Source organism: Nerophis lumbriciformis, linkage group LG01, assembly GCF_033978685.3.
Source record: "Nerophis lumbriciformis linkage group LG01, RoL_Nlum_v2.1, whole genome shotgun sequence".
Taxonomy (NCBI): Eukaryota; Metazoa; Chordata; class Actinopteri; order Syngnathiformes; family Syngnathidae; genus Nerophis; species Nerophis lumbriciformis.
The window spans coordinates 28234294-28253963 of NC_084548.2; the positions used below are offsets into that span (position 1 = coordinate 28234294).

Sequence of the window (19670 nt, forward strand, 5' to 3'; positions counted from 1 at the left end):
GACAATCATGTGACTATCCCTTAATATCAGCTAAACTAACTTATTTCCATTTTTCTTAACCATTAAAGCTCTTTTTCCCCCAACCTGTTCTACCCAGCTAAATGGGTAGTCTTGCTCTCGCTGCCTGGATCTGCTGTACAAATGTATTTACAAGTGTGGGGTACTTCTTATGTTGCATTATTTGTGTTTAACTTTTTTAAATGTTTGGATATATGCTGGCCCGTTTCAAGGTATTTGGGGCCCCTAGGCAAAGGGTGTACCTGGGGCCCCCCAAACTAAAACCGATTGAAGTACATCACACACAAATGTTTTCCCTGAACTTTTGTAATTAAAGCAAATGTATATTAATATGTATACATTCTATCAAATGTGTAATTAAGATTAATACAAAACATACAATGTACCCAACTTGAATGAATATAAATACAGTATGAGTGCAAAATATAATACAAAATGTGTAAATATAATTCATAAAATATAAAATATTTACATATTACACTGAAAATGGTTTCTTAAATAGTTAATAAAACAAATAAAATTAAGCAAACAAAAAATGTAAACATAATTTAAACATACTTCCGGTTCTCTCGCATCAGTAGTGTGGACTCAAGAGTCCTTGATGAGGTGGATGTAGCCACAAACATATTTTTTTTATTGTCTTTGTCCTCCTCAAAAACGTCAGGTGATGTTGATGGCACTGTTGAAAAAATAAGAATTAATTTATTTAGCATATTTTGCATGCATGCAGTGCAACAGTTGACCACTTGTCACATAGATATTAGCACAGGACCTACATTTGAAAATATGAAGCGACTGTATGGACAGTGAGTGTCAATATATAAAACAAAAGATAAAATATATTTGTATGATCTATGTACTGCATCTACTGCATGCATGTGTGTACTCTGTACAGTATGTGTATATGTAACATGTTCTGTAATGTGTTAAAAAAGGACACTCGCAGTCAGATAAGAGAATTACACTGTACCATCATCAATTTGAGGGGGGGGGAGGCATAGGAATTTGAGCAACCACCAAGCTAGTTTATATTTATTCATTTATTTTTAATTGCTTTAAGGGAATAATTAGCTTATTCATACGTTTTGTACACTGACTTTGGGACTAACAAAGCACATTTAAAAGCATTAAGCACATCCGTGTTGGCGTGCATGGTGGATATTTACATCAGCATTAAGCTCGTTTGGCGTGCGTTCAGTAATTTCAAAGTGGCCAAACTCACAGGTGGAAAAAATCCTCAGTGCTGCACTCTGTAGTATTTGCACCTGGCTCGCTGACAATAAGCTATCCATACACTTAGGTAAAACGAAATCCATCCTATTTGGGTCCCAAATCAACCTTAAGAAAGTCAGTGACTTCACTATAAAAGTGGGTGACATTGTTATCACCAGGAAAGATGAGGTCACCTACCTAGGTTCCATTCTAGAGGCTAATCTTTCCTGTGATAAAATGGCAACCAAGGTAATCAGAAAGGTCAACCAACAAACGAGATTTCTCTACAGAATCTCCTCTCTGGTCAACAAAAGCACCATGAAGATTCTAGTGGGAACTCTTATTCAACCCTTTTTTGATTACGCATGCACCTCCTGTTACCCTAGCACCTCCAAAACCCTCAAATCTAGACTCCAAACATCCCAGAACAAGCTAGTCAGGTTACTTCTAGACCTCCACCCCAGATCCCACCTCACTCCTACCCACTTCTCCAAAGTGGGCTGGCTCAGGCAGGAGGACAGAGTAAAACAACTTGCACTGAGCCTAGCCTATAAAATTCGCTACACCTCCCTGATGCCGAAGTACATGTCAAACTACTTCCTAAACGTAAATGACCACCATAACCACAACACCAGGGGGAGCTCCACAAACCATGTTAAACCCAGATTCCGATCTAACAAAGATCTTAACTCATTCTCCTTCTATGCCACGTCAATATGAAATGCACTCCCAACAGGTGTAAATGAAAGTGCATCCCTACCCTCCTTCAAAACCGCACTAAAAGAACACCTTCAGGCAACTACAACTCTAGACTAACACCCTCCCCACCACATCCCACCTCCCCGGATTGTAATTAATCAAATGTAAATAATCAAATGTATATACTTGTACTTATTGTCAGAATAATTGTTTGTGGTGAAATAAGTTCCAGGCAAAAGGACAGGGGCTGTCTTTGAGGCCTACCAAGAGGAAGAAGGCTCGTAAAACTTCACTGTGACTTCAAAGCGGACAGATGGCAGGATCTGCTCAACTTCCAGACAAACTCTTTCTGAAGTATTTTAAGAGCCCTTTTTGAACTATTTTATGGAACTCTCTTTGAACTGTTCAGTAACTGAAGGCAACGCTATTTACGACCCACTTCCCTCTGGAAGCAGCTGTGGGCAGGTGGGGGGAGAAAGTCAAGTAAAGAAGCAGGAGTGCAATCTTGTGGCAGAGCATGGTTGAAGACTGTACCGAGAGTACAGTCGCCATGTTTCTCGTCAATATTGAGTCCAAATTTAATTCTGTCTCTGTTTGATTCTTTGCCTCTTATCTTGTTTAATAGATGTCATCAGTGTTTGAACCTGACACTTATGCTTTCTGAGCTCACTACGTTCACTACTCGCTGTTCATATCCTACGAAGTCAGACCTACACTGTTTCAATGTCCATTTCTCAGATGATATAATTGTTGATGACTGAAGTGCTGATATCAACCAAACCTACCCCCCGCCCCCCGCCCCAACCCCCTCCACATACCACCCCCCGGATTGTAAATAATGTAAATAATTCAATGTATATACTCTGATGATTAACTTGTGTGATGACTGTATTATGCTGATAGTATATACTTATACCATGAACTGATTAACGTGGACCCCGACCGACTTAAACAAGTTGAAAAACTTATTGGGGTGTTACCATTAAGTGGTCAATTGTACGGAATATGTACTGTACTGTGCAATCTACTAATAAAAGTCTCAATCAATCAATCAAAGCCATAGAGCCAAAAAGTAGCAGTCTTACCGGTCTTTTGCTGTTTCTTCTTTCTTTTGTTCTTATTTCTCTTCCACTTCTGGCTTCCTGAAGGGGAAATGAGAACTGTATTCCAACATGCAGACAGCAAACATTCTGAGTATGTCACGACGAGTGGTCGCGCACAGACTCTTCCAAGATTGGCTGCTGAAAGGTACGATTCCGACAGTGTCCTTGACATTATTCTGATATTGTCATTGTTTTTCCAGTGCTAGAATCACTAAAGTGGTTGTTGCTGTTACATTTGAATACGTGACTAGTCGACGTTAGGGGGCCCCCTTTCAGCTGAGGGCTCTAGGCAACTGCCGAGTTTGCCTACCCAGTTGCGACGGGCCTGAATAGATTTAGTTGTTTGCTGCAACAGGACTGTATTAGAAGGGGATACAAAGGAGAGAATAGATGACAGAGGAGGGAATTGTGAGGATAAAAATGTGACAAGACAGAGAGAGGCAACAACAACATGACTACATCAGCAGATACAGTATGTACAAATATGATACCAGTAATGGTAAAAAACAGTTAGTGAAGTACATAATAATACAATATTTACATTGATCATTATTACAATATTATTAAAGAAATAATAATATTAATAATTCTTACTTACTGACTTACTTACTGCCCATAATGCCTCCTAGCATGTAGGGCAGCAATGAAGGATCTCCACTCGTGTCTGTTTTGAGTTGTGTTCTTGACATCTCCCATCCATCCATCCATCCATTTTCTACCGCTTATTCCCTTTTGGGGTCGCGGGGGGCGCTGGAGCCTATCTCAGCTACAATCGGGCGGAAGGCGGGGTACACCCTGGACAAGTCGCCACCTCATCGCAGGGCCAACACAGATAGACAGACAACATTCACACTCACATCCACACACTAGGGCCAATTTAGTGTTGCCAATCAACTTATCCCCAGGTGCATGTCTTTGGAAGTGGGAGGAAGCCGGAGTACCCGGAGGGAACCCACGCAGTCACGGGGAGAACATGCAAACTCCACACAGAAAGATCCCGAGCCCGGGATTGAACCCAAGACTACTCAGGACCTTCGTATAGTGAGGCAGATGCACTAACCCCTCTGCCACCGTGAAGCCCTGACATCTCCCAATGTCAAGTTAATATTTGTCATATTAATATTAATATTAATAAAGAATAATCATACATTAGATAATTAAATAGATTATAAGTGAAAGGAGGAAAAGACGAAAAGGGAGCTGAATATAGAGTATTAACTTATACAGAGTTATGGTATTAATAGGTCAAGCTTAAAAGCTTAATAGTGTGCTGTGTTTTAGGTGAGTCATGACGCTGAAGCGTGTATATGTATGTACCTGTATGTATGTATCCTCCCCATGATCCAGCAGGGGCTCGGCTGATAGAGGTCCACGCCATGCTTAAAGGGGAACATTATCACAATTTCAGAAGGGTTAAAACCATTAAAAATCAGTTCCCAGTGGCTTATTTTATTTTTCGAAGTTTTTTTCAAAATTGTACCCATCACGCAATATCCCTAAAAAAAGCTTCAAAATGCCTGATTTTAACCATCGTTATATACACCCGTCCATTTTCCTGTGACGTCACACAGTGATGCCAATACAAACAAACATGGCGGATAGAACAGCAAGGTATAGCGACATTAGCTCGGATTCAGACTCGGATTTCAGCGGCTTAAGCGATTCAACAGATTACGAATGTATTGAAACGGATGGTTGTAGTGTGGAAGCAGGTAGCGAAAACGAAACTGAAGAAGAAACTGAAGCTATTGAGCCATATCGGTTTGAACCGTATGCAAGCGAAACCGACGAAAACGACACGACAGCCAGCGACACGGGAGAAAGCGAGGACGAATTTGGCGATCGTCTTCTAACCAACGATTGGTATGTGTTTGTTTGGCATTAAAGGAAACTAACAACTATGAACTAGGTTTACAGCATATGAAATACATTTGGCAACAACATGCACTTTGAGAGTGCAGACAGCCCATTTCAGGCGCGCTAAGAACATATATTTTTCCACGATTTCAGCACTCAGGTTAACCATACCTAAATAGACACAAAATACTGCATTACACAAAACTACCCGAATGTACTCGAATGATTGAAAAAAAAAAAGTTTTTAAGCTAAATTATTGGTAAACACAGTTTATGTATAATAATTTACGTAAAACCGCGAGTAATGAATAAAGTTTTCATCAATTAATATATTCTGTAGACATACCCTCATCCGCTCTCTTTTCCTGAAAGCTGATCTGTCCAGTTTTGGAGTTGATGTCAGCATCTGCTTTGAGTGTCGCAGGATATCCACACATTCTTGCCATCTCTGTCGTAGTATAGCTTTCATCGGTAAAGTGTGCGGAACAAACGACTGACCATTTCGTCGGCTTTCCCCGCAGCCTCGTATTTTGAACAAATTTCGTCCAATTTCTTGCCACTTTCGCATCTTTGGGCCACTGGTGCAACTTGAATCCGTCCCTGTTCGTGTTGTTACACCCTCCGACAACACACCGACGAAAGTGAGAAAATGGCGGATTGCTTCCCGATGTGAGGTCACAAATATATATATATATATTGACACTTACATAGGTCTGGTGATAATGTTCCCCTTTAACGCTGTGACATACAATATCGCTAAGTATGTGGTCAACATCTTAGCACCTTTGGTTGGCAAAACTTCACATCATGTCCAAAACCCAATTGACTTTGTAGCGAAGATCAGAGGTCTAAAACTGGACAAAAATTAAACTATAGTTTAATTCGACGTCACCTCCCTGTTCACCCATGATGCAGTAGAGACAGTGAGGCAACGTCTGCTAGGTGATCACACCTTACAGGATAGATCCACACTAAACTCAGTACAGATTTGCCTTTTGCTGGAACACCCTGAGACAGAGATTGGTGCATCCTAAAGACCGGACACCCCACACCCACAAAAACAATCTGGTGTATGCTATCTGGTGTAATGATGAATGCACTGATTCATATATTGGTAAACAAAACAACCACTAAGCCGACACATGGCACAGCATAGACGGAAAAACTCTTCAGGCCAAGACTCGGCTGTCTACCTGCACCTCAAGGAGAAACGGCACTCCTTTGAGAACAAAAATGTACAGATTCTGGACAGGGAGGACGGATGGTACGAAAGAGGGATGAGGGAAGCCATCTATGTCGAGGTTGAAAAAACATCCCTGAACAGAGCAGGTGGTCTGCGACACCACCTGTCTCCGACATACAACACTGTCCTTTCAACCATTCCAAAAAGACTCTGCAATTTAGCCTCCAACAAATAACAGGAGTTCGAAACATTCTGGTCACATGGCACCCCAAACCATCACTGATGGTGGAAACTTTACACTAGACTTCAGGCAACGTGGATCCTGTGCCTCTCCTGTCTTCCTCCAGACTCTGGGACCTCGATTTCCAAAGGAAATGCAAAATTTGCATGGTTGGGTGATGGTTTGGGGTGCCATGTCATCTGCTGGTGTCGGTCCACTCTGTTTCCTGAGATCCAGGGTCAACGCAGCCGTCTACCAGCAAGTTTTAGAGCACTTCATGCTTCCTGCTGCTGACCTGCTCTATGGAGATGGAGATTTCAAGTTCCAACAGGACTTGGCGCCTGCACACAGCGCAAAATCTACCCGGGCCTGGTTTACGGACCACGGTATTTCTGTTCTAAATTGGCCCGCCAACTCCCCTGACCTTAGCCCCATAGAAAATCTGTGGGGTATTGTGAAAAGGAAGATGCAGAATGCCAGACCTAAAAACGCAGAAGAGTTGAAGGCCACTATCAGAGCAACCTGGGCTCTCATAACACCTGAGCAGTGCCAGAAACTCATCGACTCCATGCCACGCCGCATTAACGCAGTAATTGAGGCAAAAGGAGCTCCAACCAAGTATTGAGTATTGTACATGCTCATATTTTTCATTTTCATACTTTTCAGTTGGCCAACATTTCTAAAAATCCCTTTTTTGTATTAGCCTTAAGTAATATTCTAATTTTGTGACACACGGAATTTTGGATTTTCATTTGTTGCCACTTCAAATCATCAAAATTAAATGAAATAAACATTTGAATGCATCAGTCTGTGTGCAATGAATAAATATAATGTACAAGTTACACCTTTTGAATGCAATTACTGAAATAAATCAAGTTTTTCAAAATATTCTAATTTACTGGCTTTTACCTGTATATATATATATATATATATATATATATATATATATATATATATATATATATATATATATATATGTATATATATGTCTTAATAAGGTTATCCAAAAAATAGTGCTCGATACCATAGTACAGCGCAATGTATGTATGTGTGGGAAAAAAAATCACAAGACTATTTCATCTCTACAGGCCTGTTTCATGAGGGGGGTTCCCTCAATCATCTCCTGATGATTGAGGGAACCCCCCTCATGAAACAGGCCTGTAGAGATGAAATAGTCTTGTGATTTTTTTCCCCACACATACATACATATATATATATATATATATATATATATATACGTATATATATATATATATATATATATATATATATATATATATATATATATATATATATATATGTATTTTATTATATATATATATATTTTTAATTATATATATATATATATATATATATATATATATATATATATATATATATATATATATATATATATATATATAATAAATACTTGAATTTCAGTGATCATTTATTTACACATATACACACACATAATTGTTGAGTTAAGGGTTGAATTGTCCATCCTTGTTCTATTCTCTGTCACTATTTTTCGAACCATGCTGAACACCCTCTCTGATGATGCATTGCTGTGTGGCACGCACAAAAGTGCTTTCATCAAATGCACTAGATGGCAGTATTGTCCTGTTTAAGAGTGTCACAACATTGCTGTTTACGGCAGACGAACTGCTTTACGGTATACAAAAACGTGACTGCTGTTGTTGTGTGTTGTTGCCGCGCTGGGAGGACGTTAATGAAACTGCCTAACAATAAACCCACATAAGAAACCAAGAACTCGCCCTCCATCATTCTACAGTTATAACGTGATTGGGCAGGTATGCTGTTTATGTCACGTTCGGTGCGCATGGTGATGCGGGGGTTTGTTCTCCCAAGATGCAAGGGACGAATCCGGACAGGACTTGCAGGTAATAACTTGATTTAATAATAAAAAAACACAAAACTGGTACAAAACAGAAAACAAACCGACAGGAAGAGGTGCCGAACGCACTGGAAGCTAAGGCTAACACTTAGCACAAACTATGGAACTTAGCTGAGTCTAGGAAACAAGAACGAACTTACGTGGCAGTGGCGTGATGCAAAAACAAAGAAAGCAGAACGAGTGATGAACAAAGGTGGGCTTAAATAGCGTCTGTGATTACAACAGGTGCGCGTCAGAAACACAAGCGGCAGGTGGAATTAATAGGTAACTATGGTAACCAACTCAAAGGTGCACAGACAGGAACAAAATGAGTCCAAGACTAACAGAAAACCCAAACAGAAATATGATCCGGGCAGCGGATCATAACAGTACCCCCCCCCCCCCCCCCCCCCCTTAAGGGACAGATTCCAGATGTCCCCTGGAAAAACTAAAACCCACCAACTACACAACAGTTCAAGAGTCAAGGGAGGGCGGAGGGAGGTCTTGGCGGAGGGTTGCCAGGCCACGTGTCCCCGAATCCACCGGGGACGAGTCAGGTGGCGGCGGCGAATGGAACGCCGCTGCCGCAGGCGAGGCGGACGACCACGGAAAGGCCACATTCGTGGCTGACGAGGTGGGCGGGAGTGACGCCAGAACCTCAGCAGTCTTTGAGTCTTACGCCCAATTCGTGGGCATACAAGAATTAACCCCTGAGAGGGCTGCATGCCGGTGTCTGATGGCTGTTTGCGCAGCTGGCCAGCCCGAGGTCGTGGAGGCAACAACGCTGGCGACGAGGAGGGTGGCGGCGCCGTGGGAAGGCCCGCCGGAGACGAGGAAGGAGCAGACGTCGGCGTGGAAGCGGCAGGCATCGTCATCGAGGTAGGCGAGGCCGCAGCAGGAGTCGACGTCGCCGCCGTGGAAGCAGGAGGAGACGACGTCGCCGCCGTGGATGCAGGAGGAGCAGACGTCGCCGCCGTGGAAGCAGGAGGAGCAGACGTCGCCGCCGTGGAAGCAGGAGGAGCCGACGTCGCCGCCGTGGAAGCAGGAGGAGCAGACGTCGCCGTTGTGGAAGCAGGAGGAGCATACATATATATATACGGGCAGCGGATCATAACAGTTTATATTGTGGGTTAGCGGACTCAGGTCCTCATGGACCTGAGTCCGCCTGAATTTCGGGAGATTTTCGGGAGAACATTTGTCCCGGGAGGTTTTCGGGAGAGGCGCTGAATTTCGGGAGTCTCCCGGAAAATCCGGGAGGGTTGCGAAGTAGAATGTTGTCACCCTCTTCTGGTCAAATTTACCGCTACATGTATTAAAACTAGGTTTTATCGGAAGAGTTACTTTCAGACAAACAACAACACGACCACCAATACAAAAGACATTAATACAAAATTAATTACAAAACAAACTAAATATCTTCCTCTACAATTTCTTCTAACACATATTTGACTAAGTTTCGTGATGAAGCTTACACGCTGGGATTTCTACCATTGTTGCTGAATGTGTCCGTCACTTAAAAAGATCGCCAGGAAGCAATGACTCGAGCTGTCGAGGTAGAACATTCATACTTTGTTGTCCAGTCGTTGTTAAAAGTCAGATTTTTGCAAGTTATTTAGATTTTTTTAGGTGTTGAATGTGTAATCTTTTTCAAGTCACCCCACTGTTGCTTCATTGTGACACATATGCTTCGGTATCGCCCCCTGCGGGGTGACGAGGGTACTACATACAAGATCAACCATAGTTTTAATGGTTTTAATGGCATGCCAAATGAAAAACTTTGGCGGGCCGGATATTGTATACTGCAGTGTTTTTCAACCACTGTGCCGCGGCCCGTGAGATACAGTCTGGTGTGCCGTGGTAGATTATCTAATTTCACCTATTTGGGTTAAAAATATTTTTTGCAAACCAGTAATCCGCAAATAATGTGTTGTTGTTGAGTGTCTGTGCTGTCTGGAGATCGGCAGACTTGCCACGTTATACTCTTCCATATCAGTAGGTGGCAGCAGGTAGCTAATTGCATCGTAGATGTCGGAAACAGCGGGAGGCAGTGTGACCCACCCATAATGTGTCACATTTTTGTGTTGATATATTTATTTTATTTTATGGTTTGAATTCCTTTTTGGAGCTGTCATTCCACATTTATCAATATTCACATTGGTCAGTAGGGGGCAGCAGGGCGTTTCTTCCCAATTGAATGCGATCACCTACAGACCGGAAGTGTCTTGTCATTCTGACGAGAGCGACCAGTATGTGACCAACTGAAACGTTCTGTGTGCTTTTTTCCTCCTGTATAACAGGACAATATTATCTGACTGCTTGTCCTGGCTACCTGGGACCTGCAACAGATATTTGGGGGCTCGTCCGGGATCGGCAACGCCATTGATGGTTTGACGGTTGCTGATCCAGTGATATATATGAACCCGAAGGCCAGAGTGACTGCACGTTACTGAAGTGAGGTGGCGTGTCTGCGGTGCGGCGACAGAGCAGAGGTGGTGTGTCTACAGTGCGGCTACAGAGAAGAGGTGGCGCGACTGCAGGACAACTACAGTGCAGAGGTGGCGTGACTGCAGTGCGACTTCAGTACAGAGGTGACGTGCGACCATAGAACCAAAGCGACTACAGAGACTGCAGTGCGACTACAGGGACTGCAGTGCGACTACAGGGACTGCAGTGCGACTACAGGGACTGCAGTGCAACTACAGTAACTTAGTGCGACTACAGAGACGAGGTGAAGTGGCTGCAGACCGACGACAGAAGCAAGGTGTCATCACTGCAGCTAAGGCCATGTCTGAAGGACGAAAAGAACTCTTATGGAGCATCAAAAAGCAACTATACCATCTCTCAGGCACCGAAGCCTATGACGTTGCGATGTCCATCGGAATTGATCATCCAGGCACAGATGAGCTGAGCTTAACCGATGAAGAAAGCTGCATCGACCATATCCTTTCCTTTATGCAATCTGATGATCTGTTTAATTCTAATGATGAGGGTATTGGTCGTTTGATGATATTGAATGATGTAATATTGAAGGTTATCAAAAAACGTGATTGTTTTGAATTGCCTGTTTTTGTTTCAAATGATGAGCTATCTTGTTCAAATGCACCACCCACACGCTCAGGTGATACTACATATCCACACACTAACCCCAGTACACACACCCACACAACCACACCAGATATGAAGCAGCTACAAGCCATGTATGAAGAACTAGGCAGGAAGTTACAGGAATGTGTGACTCCCATCACATCTTCTGGCCTGACAACCACAACTGACCCACACCTGAACAACCATGATGCAAATGACCCCCTAATGACTCAAAGAACCCCAGCACAAGTTGGCAGCCAGCCACGTCACCATAGTGATATTGAACCCACACCACGCCAAACCTCAGAGAGGTTGGTCTCCCTACAAGATCTTGCTTATCTCCAGCGAAAAGAGTACAGGCTCCATGGGGGCCAAATAAGTGACACTACATCTGATCTCAGCTACAACAGCTTATGCAAACAAATAGATGAAGGTCTCAGAGAGAAACACACTGAGGGTGAGGTCATTAGAGGGGTGCTCCGTACAATCAAACCTGGCAACTTCAGAGATATGTTGACAAACAAAGACGACCTGACTGTCACAGAACTCAAAAGCTTCCTCCAGTCACACCTAGGTGAGAAGGGATGCACAGAGCTCTTTCAGGACTTGATGTGTGCCAAGCAATATGAAAATGAGACACCACAGCAATTCTTGTATAGAATGATTGGCCTCAAACAAAAGATTATGTTCACTACTAAACAAACAAGCTCAGTAGTTAAGTATGATACCTCCACAATACCGTGCATATTCTTGAACACATTATGTCAGGGAATAGGAGAGAAGTATGATGATGTCAGGCGTGAGCTCAAGCCTCTCCTTGCTGACCCAACAGTATCTGATGAAGCTTTGCTGCGACAGGTGATAAAGACCACCACAGAGGAAAGTGAGAGAAAGCGCAGATTTGGTCGCAGCTCTGCCCGCAAAGTAAGTCAGGCCCATAGCACCCAGGCTGAACCTGAGGAGAAAGTTAAGAGTGAGGTAAAAGTCAACACTGTTAATAAAGATGACACAATACAGAGACTTAGCTCCCAGGTTGAAGCATTGACCCAGGCAATGGAGACCCTGAAACAGCTGGTCACACAGGCTCATGCACCAGATCAGCGCTGTACACCAACCTCTTACTGTGACCCTGAAAAGCCCAGAACTGAGAGAAAGACACAGAGACCCTATGGCTGCACACAATGTGTCGCCCAGTCCAATCCAAATTGCAACCACTGCTTTGCATGCGGAGAAGAAGGCCATCGTGCAGTTGGGTGCTTGAAGAAACAGAAACCGTCGGGAAACGGGGTGCGGTCAAGACAGAGGGACAACCTTTGACCGCTCCTGCACCCATGTCCCAACCCCAAACAGGCCTAAAACAAAAGCCAGCTAAAATCAGTGATGCCAACACAATACAATCTCAAAATACCTCACAGCCATGCAAGCTAGTAGCCCCACTCATTGGCCGCAAATCCCTGCTGAAATGTAGTATGGGTGGCTACGCTGTCACTGTCCTGCTGGACACAGGAGCCAATGTGAGCCTAATTGACCGCACGTGGAAGAACAAGTATCTACCTAGCCAAGATATTCGACCTCTCTGTGAGCTACTGGACAATGAGCTGAATGTTTCGGCAGTCACCGGTGATGAAGTGCCTTACGACGGATGGGTTGAAGTGGTGGTAAACCTGCAAGGCAATGATGATCCAGACTTATCCATCCGTGTACCCTTCCTAGTGAGTTGCCTGAAACTAGACAGACCATTAGTTGGTTTTAATGTAATCCAAGAACTCATTAAGAGTAATGAAGGCCGGCCTAAACTCATGTCCATTCTGTCTAACCTCCTTGCAGGTGCCATGGAGATTGATGATGTTAGTGCTGGGGCCATAGTGAGTTTTATTCGGACTCAGAACTCCCCAAAAGAGGAAAATGCTGCTGTAAAAGTGGGTTTCAAAGAGGTCACAATTTGTTCAGGTCAGGTAGTTCACATTAAGTGCAGGGTTCCAGCCAATATCAACCCCTCAGAGTCATTTGTGTTGTTTGAACCCAACCTTGACAGTGTACAGCTGGAGTCATTGAGCATTGGAGCAGGCTTAATGGAGATTCACCAGACAGACAGGTGTTTCATTAAAGTTCCAGTGTCAAACCACTCCCAACATGATGTGACCTTGCCAAGCTTCACAGTCCTAGGCATCATTGAGCCCATTGACAAAGTCATAGAGACAGACAGTCCCCACAGTGACCATAAGAGTATTCATGTTAACACTGTTGACTCCTCACCTCCCCCCAATTCTAATCAGGTCCCACCCACTGCAGACCTGTGGCACCCACCAGTGGATGTCAGTCATCTGACAGATGATCAACAAGAGGAGGTGAAACAAATGTTGATGGAGGAATCAGGAGCTTTTGCTCGCAATGATGGTGACATTGGGAACATCCCAACCCTCCATATGACCATCAGTCTGAAAGATGACATTCCAGTCCAAAAAACATATTCATCCATTCCCAAACCACTCTATCAAGAGGTCAAACAGTACATCCAAGAGCTGCTTGCAAAGGGCTGGATCGTCAAGTCAAAATCACCCTTTGCAGCACCTGTTGTCTGTGTCAGAAAACGTGATGGATCTCTAAGACTGTGTATTGATTACAGGCAGTTGAACCAGAAAACAGTGCCAGATCGCCACCCACTGCCTCGCATCCAGGATCTCTTGGACACCCTGGGCGGCCACAGCTGGTTCACCATTCTTGACCAAGGCAAAGCCTATCATCAGGGCTACATAGCTGAAGGATCCCGCCACATGACAGCCTTCATATCGCCTTGGGGTCTATATGAGTGGGTGAGAATACCGTTTGGTCTCAGCAATGCCCCTGCTGCTTTCCAACGCAGCATGGAGGAGATGCTTGTCACCTTGCGTGACGACTGCTGTATTCCTTACCTTGACGACATCCTCTGCTACTCCAAGACCTTTGCTGATCATGTCGATGCAGTGCGTCGTGTCCTGAGAGCCCTGCAACGTTATGGAGTCAAGCTGCGACCCACAAAATGTGAGTTGTTCAAACCAGAGGTCAGGTATGTGGGGAGGTTAGTGTCAGCTAATGGGGTGAGAATAGACCCAAAAGACATCGAGGCTGTAATGTCACTGAGGGAGAAAAGACCCACTACAGTGGGGGATGTCCGTAAACTGTTAGGTTTTCTGAGTTACTATAGGATGTACATTCAAGATTTCTCCCGCATCGCTAAGCCAATATATGGGCTGCTACAAGTGAAAGGAAATCCTGATGCAACACAGGGGAAGATAAAGAAAAGTAAAGGAGCACAGTTGCCTTCAAAGACCCCCATACAGTGGACTGATTGTCACCAGACCATCCTCGAGCAGCTCATTAACGTCCTGTCACACCCACCTACACTAGCATACCCTGACTTTGAACTTCCCTTTACACTACACACAGACGCCTGTCAGCAGGGACTCGGTGCAGTCTTGTACCAGCGACAGAGTGGAAAGCTGAAAGTCATTGCATATGGTTCAAGGACATTGACCCCCGCTGAAAAGAACTATAACTTTCACTCTGGAAAGCTGGAGTTCTTAGCCTTAAAGTGGGCGGTATGTGAAAAATTCAGGGATTATCTGTTTTACGCCCCATCCTTCACAGTGTATACAGACAATAATCCACTAACATACGTGATGAGTACTGCAAAGCTGAACGCCACAGGCTACAGATGGGTTGGAGAGCTTGCTGACTTCAGATTCAACCTAAAGTATAGGCCAGGAAAAGTCAATGTGGATGCTGACACACTGTCTCGTCTCCCACTGGACATAAACCGTTATGTTGAGGAGTGTACTGAAGAGCTCGACAGAGATGCAATACATGCTACTTGGGAAGGAAGTGAGGCTGCAAAAAGGTATGACATTGCCTATGTTGCTTCTCTTAACCTGGCCCAAAGTTCAGAGTCTCAAGTTAAGTCCCCAGTACCGACCATCAGCCAAAGTGAACTAATCAGATCTCAGAGGCAGGATGCAGCCATCAGTGAGATAATCAAGCTGAAACAGACAAAAACAGCACTGACAAATGAGGACAGGAAGAAAGCAGGTGGCCCTGTGAAAAGACTCATGCATGAGTGGGGTAAACTGTATATGGAATGTGGCCTACTGTACAGGAGTGCAGGGGGTCGACAGCAGCTTGTCCTACCTTCTGAATATCGGCCCCTTGTAATAAAGCATCTCCATGATGACATGGCTCATCTAGGATCAGAGCGAGTCATTGGGCTGGCAAGAGGTCGTTTCTATTGGCCCTTCATGAAAAAGGACATTGAGGTTTATGTCACAAAACAGTGCCCCTGTATCAAGAAAAAGAAACCTGTGGTCCATGATAGAGCACCAATGGGCAGTATCACGACCAGTGCACCTCTTGAGCTTGTGTCTATCAATTACATGCACTTGGAGCAAAGCAAGGGTGGATACGAATACATCTTAGTAGTCATAGACCACTTCACCAGATTTGCCCAAGCATATCCAACACGAAACAAGTCAGGCAGAACAGCTGCAGAGAAAATATTTAATGACTTCATCCCTCGGTTTGGTTTTTTATCCAAATTGCACCATGATCAAGGCAGAGAGTTCGAGAACTCCCTGTTTAAGACCCTTCAGCAACTGTCTGGGGTGGGACACTCCAGGACAACCCCGTACCATCCACAGGGAAACCCTGCCGAGAGATTCAATCGGACGTTGTTTCAGATGTTGAGAACACTGCAAGAGGAGAAAAAGAGCAACTGGAAGGATCATTTAGCACAGGTGGTGCACGCATACAACTGCACTAGACACGAGGCCACAGGTTTCTCACCCCACTACCTCATGTTTGGGCGCCACCCCCGCCTCCCTGTTGATCTGCTCTTTGGTCTGTCCTCTGAAGAGGAGGGTGAAACACCCCAAGGGTATGCCGACAAATGGGCTGTGAGAATGAAAGAGGCCTACCGCATTGCATCTGAGAACAGTCAGCAGTCCAGTGCACGGGGCAAGAGACGATATGACCTTCATGTGAAGGGGATTGTTCTACAGCCTGGTGACAGGGTTTTAGTTTGCAACATGAGTGAGAGAGGAGGCCCAGGAAAGCTCAGGTCCTACTGGGAACAAACGGTAAACATTGTTAAGGAACAAATAAATGACAGCCCTGTTTACAAAGTGTCTCCAGAGACAGGTGGTGGCAAAGTCCGTACTCTACATAGGAATCTCCTCCACCTTGTAAACGACTTACCTGTGAGTGTGGCTGAACAGTCAAAGAACCAAGCACCGACTAAAGAGAGACAAAGGAATAGGAGTCAGGTTGAAAGGAATGCAGAGAGAGAGACATTCCAAAGCAGTGCTTCATCTGACTCTGATGAAGATGGCCCAAGACCACAGTACTGGCTCAGAGTATCAAGGCCAGCCGAGTCACAAAGGTCAAATATAACAACCACCCATGTGCCTAATAGAAACCATGTTACTTCTCCATCCTTACATGAACAAGCAAGGATGACCACACAAGCAGTAGAGCACAGACAGCCTCCCAGCTTCACAGCAGAGGAACCTGAACTGATGGAGCAAGAACAATCCAGTGAAGACGAATATTAACAGAATGCTGAAAATGAACATTGCCAACCCAGATATGACACTAACCAGGACAGTCCTACTTCCTCTCAGTGTGGTTCAGTCAGGAGACCAGTGCGAGTCAGGAGACCACCCAGGACACTGACTTACGAGTCTCTTGGTCAGCCATCCTACCAGTCAATTGGGTCAGTCAACAATATTGGACTTTGTGGGCCGCAGACATTGCCAGCATGGGGAATACAGTCAGGCCCAACACCACATTACCCACCCTATCCCACACTATACCCAACACTGCCATACACCGTCATGATGCCATACATTGCACCTTCCTTTGCATACTAACATACAAGTTTTGATTTGAAAAAAAAAAAGTGTATTGAAAAGAGTATTTTGTTTTGAATGCCGGGAGTCATTTTCTTTGTCGGGGAGCGTGTGACCCACCCATAATGTGTCACATTTTTGTGTTGATATATTTATTTTATTTTATGGTTTGAATTCCTTTTTGGAGCTGTCATTCCACATTTATCAATATTCACATTGGTCAGTAGGGGGCAGCAGGGCGTTTCTTCCCAATTGAATGCGATCACCTACAGACCGGCAGTGTCTTGTCATTCTGACGAGAGCGACCAGTCTGTGACCAACTGAAACGTTCTGTGTGCTTTTTTCCTCCTGTATAACAGGACAATATTATCTGACTGCTTGTCCTGGCTACCTGGGACCTGCAACAGCAGCGTGCAGGTAAAAAAGGTGTCTAATGCTTAAACCAAAAAAAACAAAAACAAAAGGTGAGTGCCCCTAAGAAAAAGCATTGAAGCTTAGGGAAGGCTATGCAGAACGAAACTAAAACTGACCTGGCTACAAAGTAAACAAAAACAGAATGCTGGACGACAGCAAAGACTTACTGTGGAGCAGCAAAGACGGCGTCCACAAAGTGCATCCGAACATGACACGACAATCAACAATGTCCCCACAAAGAAGGATAAAAACAACTGAAATATTCTTGATTGCTAAAACAAAGTAGGTGTGAGGAATAGCGGTCAAGGAAGACATGAAACTGCAACAGGAAAAAAGCAAAAAAAGAGAAAAAGCCACCAAAATAGGAGCGCAAGACAAGAAGTAAAACACTACACACAGGAAAACAGCAAACAAGTCCAAATAAGTCAGGGTGTGATGTGACAGGTGGTGACAGAACACCTACTTTGAGACGAGCTAAATTGATGCACGCTTGGTTATGCTTTAAAGGCATATCCAACAATTGCGACAACGACTTTTTATTGTCAATATCGGCTGCTGAGTTTCAGTTTTTAATTATTTCTGCTGGTGGTGTGCCTCCGCATTTTTTCAATGGAAAAAATGTGCCTTGGCTCAAAAAAGGTTGAAAAACACTGGTATACTGTATACCAGTGGTCCCCAACCGGTCTGTGACACATTTGGTACTGGGTCGCAGAAAAACATTAAATAATTTATAAACGACTGGATGGATGCATTTTCTCCGACGTAACTTTCGCCTGTCCCACTAGACCAGCGGTCGGCAACCCGCGGCTCTAGAGCCGCATGCGGCTCTTTAGCTCCGCCCTAGTGGCTCTCTGGAGCTTTTTTAAAAATTTATGAAAAATGGAAAAAGATGAGGGGAAAAAAAAATCTATTTTTTGTTATAATAAGGTTTCTGTAGGAGGAAAAACATGACACAAGCCTCCCTAATTGTTACAAAGCACACTGTTTATATTAAACATGCTTCACTGATTCGAGTATTTGGCGAGCGCCGTTTTGTCCTACTAATTTTGGCGGTCTTTGAACTCACCGTAGTTTGTTTACATATATAACTTTCTCCGACTTTATAGGACGTGTTTTATGCCACTTCTTTTTCTGTCTCATTTTGTCCACCAAACTTTCCACAGAGGTGAGTTTTGTTGATGTTATTGACTTGTGTGGAGTGCTAATCAGACATATTTGGTCACTGCATGACTGCAAGCTAATCGATGCTAACATGCTATTTAGGCTAGCTATATGTACATATTGCATCATTATGCCTCGATTTGTAGCTATATTTGAGCTCATTTAGTTTCCTTTAAGTCCTCTTAATTCAATGTATATCTCATGACACACTATCTGTATGTAATATGGCTTTTAATTTTTTGCGGCTCCAGACAGATTTGTTTTTGTATTTTTGGTCCAATATGGCTCTTTCAACATTTTGGGTTGCCGACCCCTGCACTAGACACACCAATAAGCTTGTTTATAGATGTACAATAAAACCATTTGTTGCCATTTGTTATATTTGTTATAACTTTGTGACATGATACAATGCACATTAATGCACATATAAAATATAATTTTGACAGATTGTAGCCAAAGGCTGATTTCCATCTGCATCTCATTGCACAGAAACAAGCCTAGGGTTCCCACTAATTCAGCGTTATAGTGAGTTGTATTTTTCATGCACTTATTTTTGCTGTATTTATCTGGCACAAGTGGAAAGCCGTTCCCTGAAAATGATGCCTTCATTAAACCGGTCCGTGGTGAAACATTTTTTGGGGACCACTGCTGTATACAACAAGGTCCATAATAAGTTGAGTTTCAGTTCAGATTATTTAATTGAGCAAAAAAAAAAAAAAAAAAGGAAATACATACATTTCCATATTCAACATAAGCACCAAGAATGTTGCTTTGTTTTCAATGTGTACTAGGGCCCATTTAGCCTTTCTTGAAGAAAAATGCCTTATGCTTAAGTTATTTTCGGCTGTACAAACCGTTCAAATCGCGAAAAGGATAAACGTTTCTTCAGATTTCCTCGAGAGGTAAAAGGGAAAAGTGTCACGCACTCCAGTCCAAGGGAGTAGAGTCAAGTTTGCAGTGATAA

General features: G+C 43.6%; 1 long non-coding RNA gene across 1 annotated transcript in view; it reads right to left on the reverse strand.

The window, feature by feature from the left end:
• Positions 1-575: 575 nt before the first annotated feature.
• The window catches only part of LOC140678811 (uncharacterized), a 43290-nt gene continuing 24195 nt past the window's right edge, over positions 576-19670 (reverse strand). The window contains exons 2-4 of the long non-coding RNA XR_012050427.1: positions 4350-4411; positions 3015-3071; positions 576-697 (exon numbers count right to left, since the gene is read on the reverse strand). This is a non-coding gene — a long non-coding RNA (uncharacterized lncRNA). The remainder of the gene's footprint in view (positions 698-3014; positions 3072-4349; positions 4412-19670) is intronic.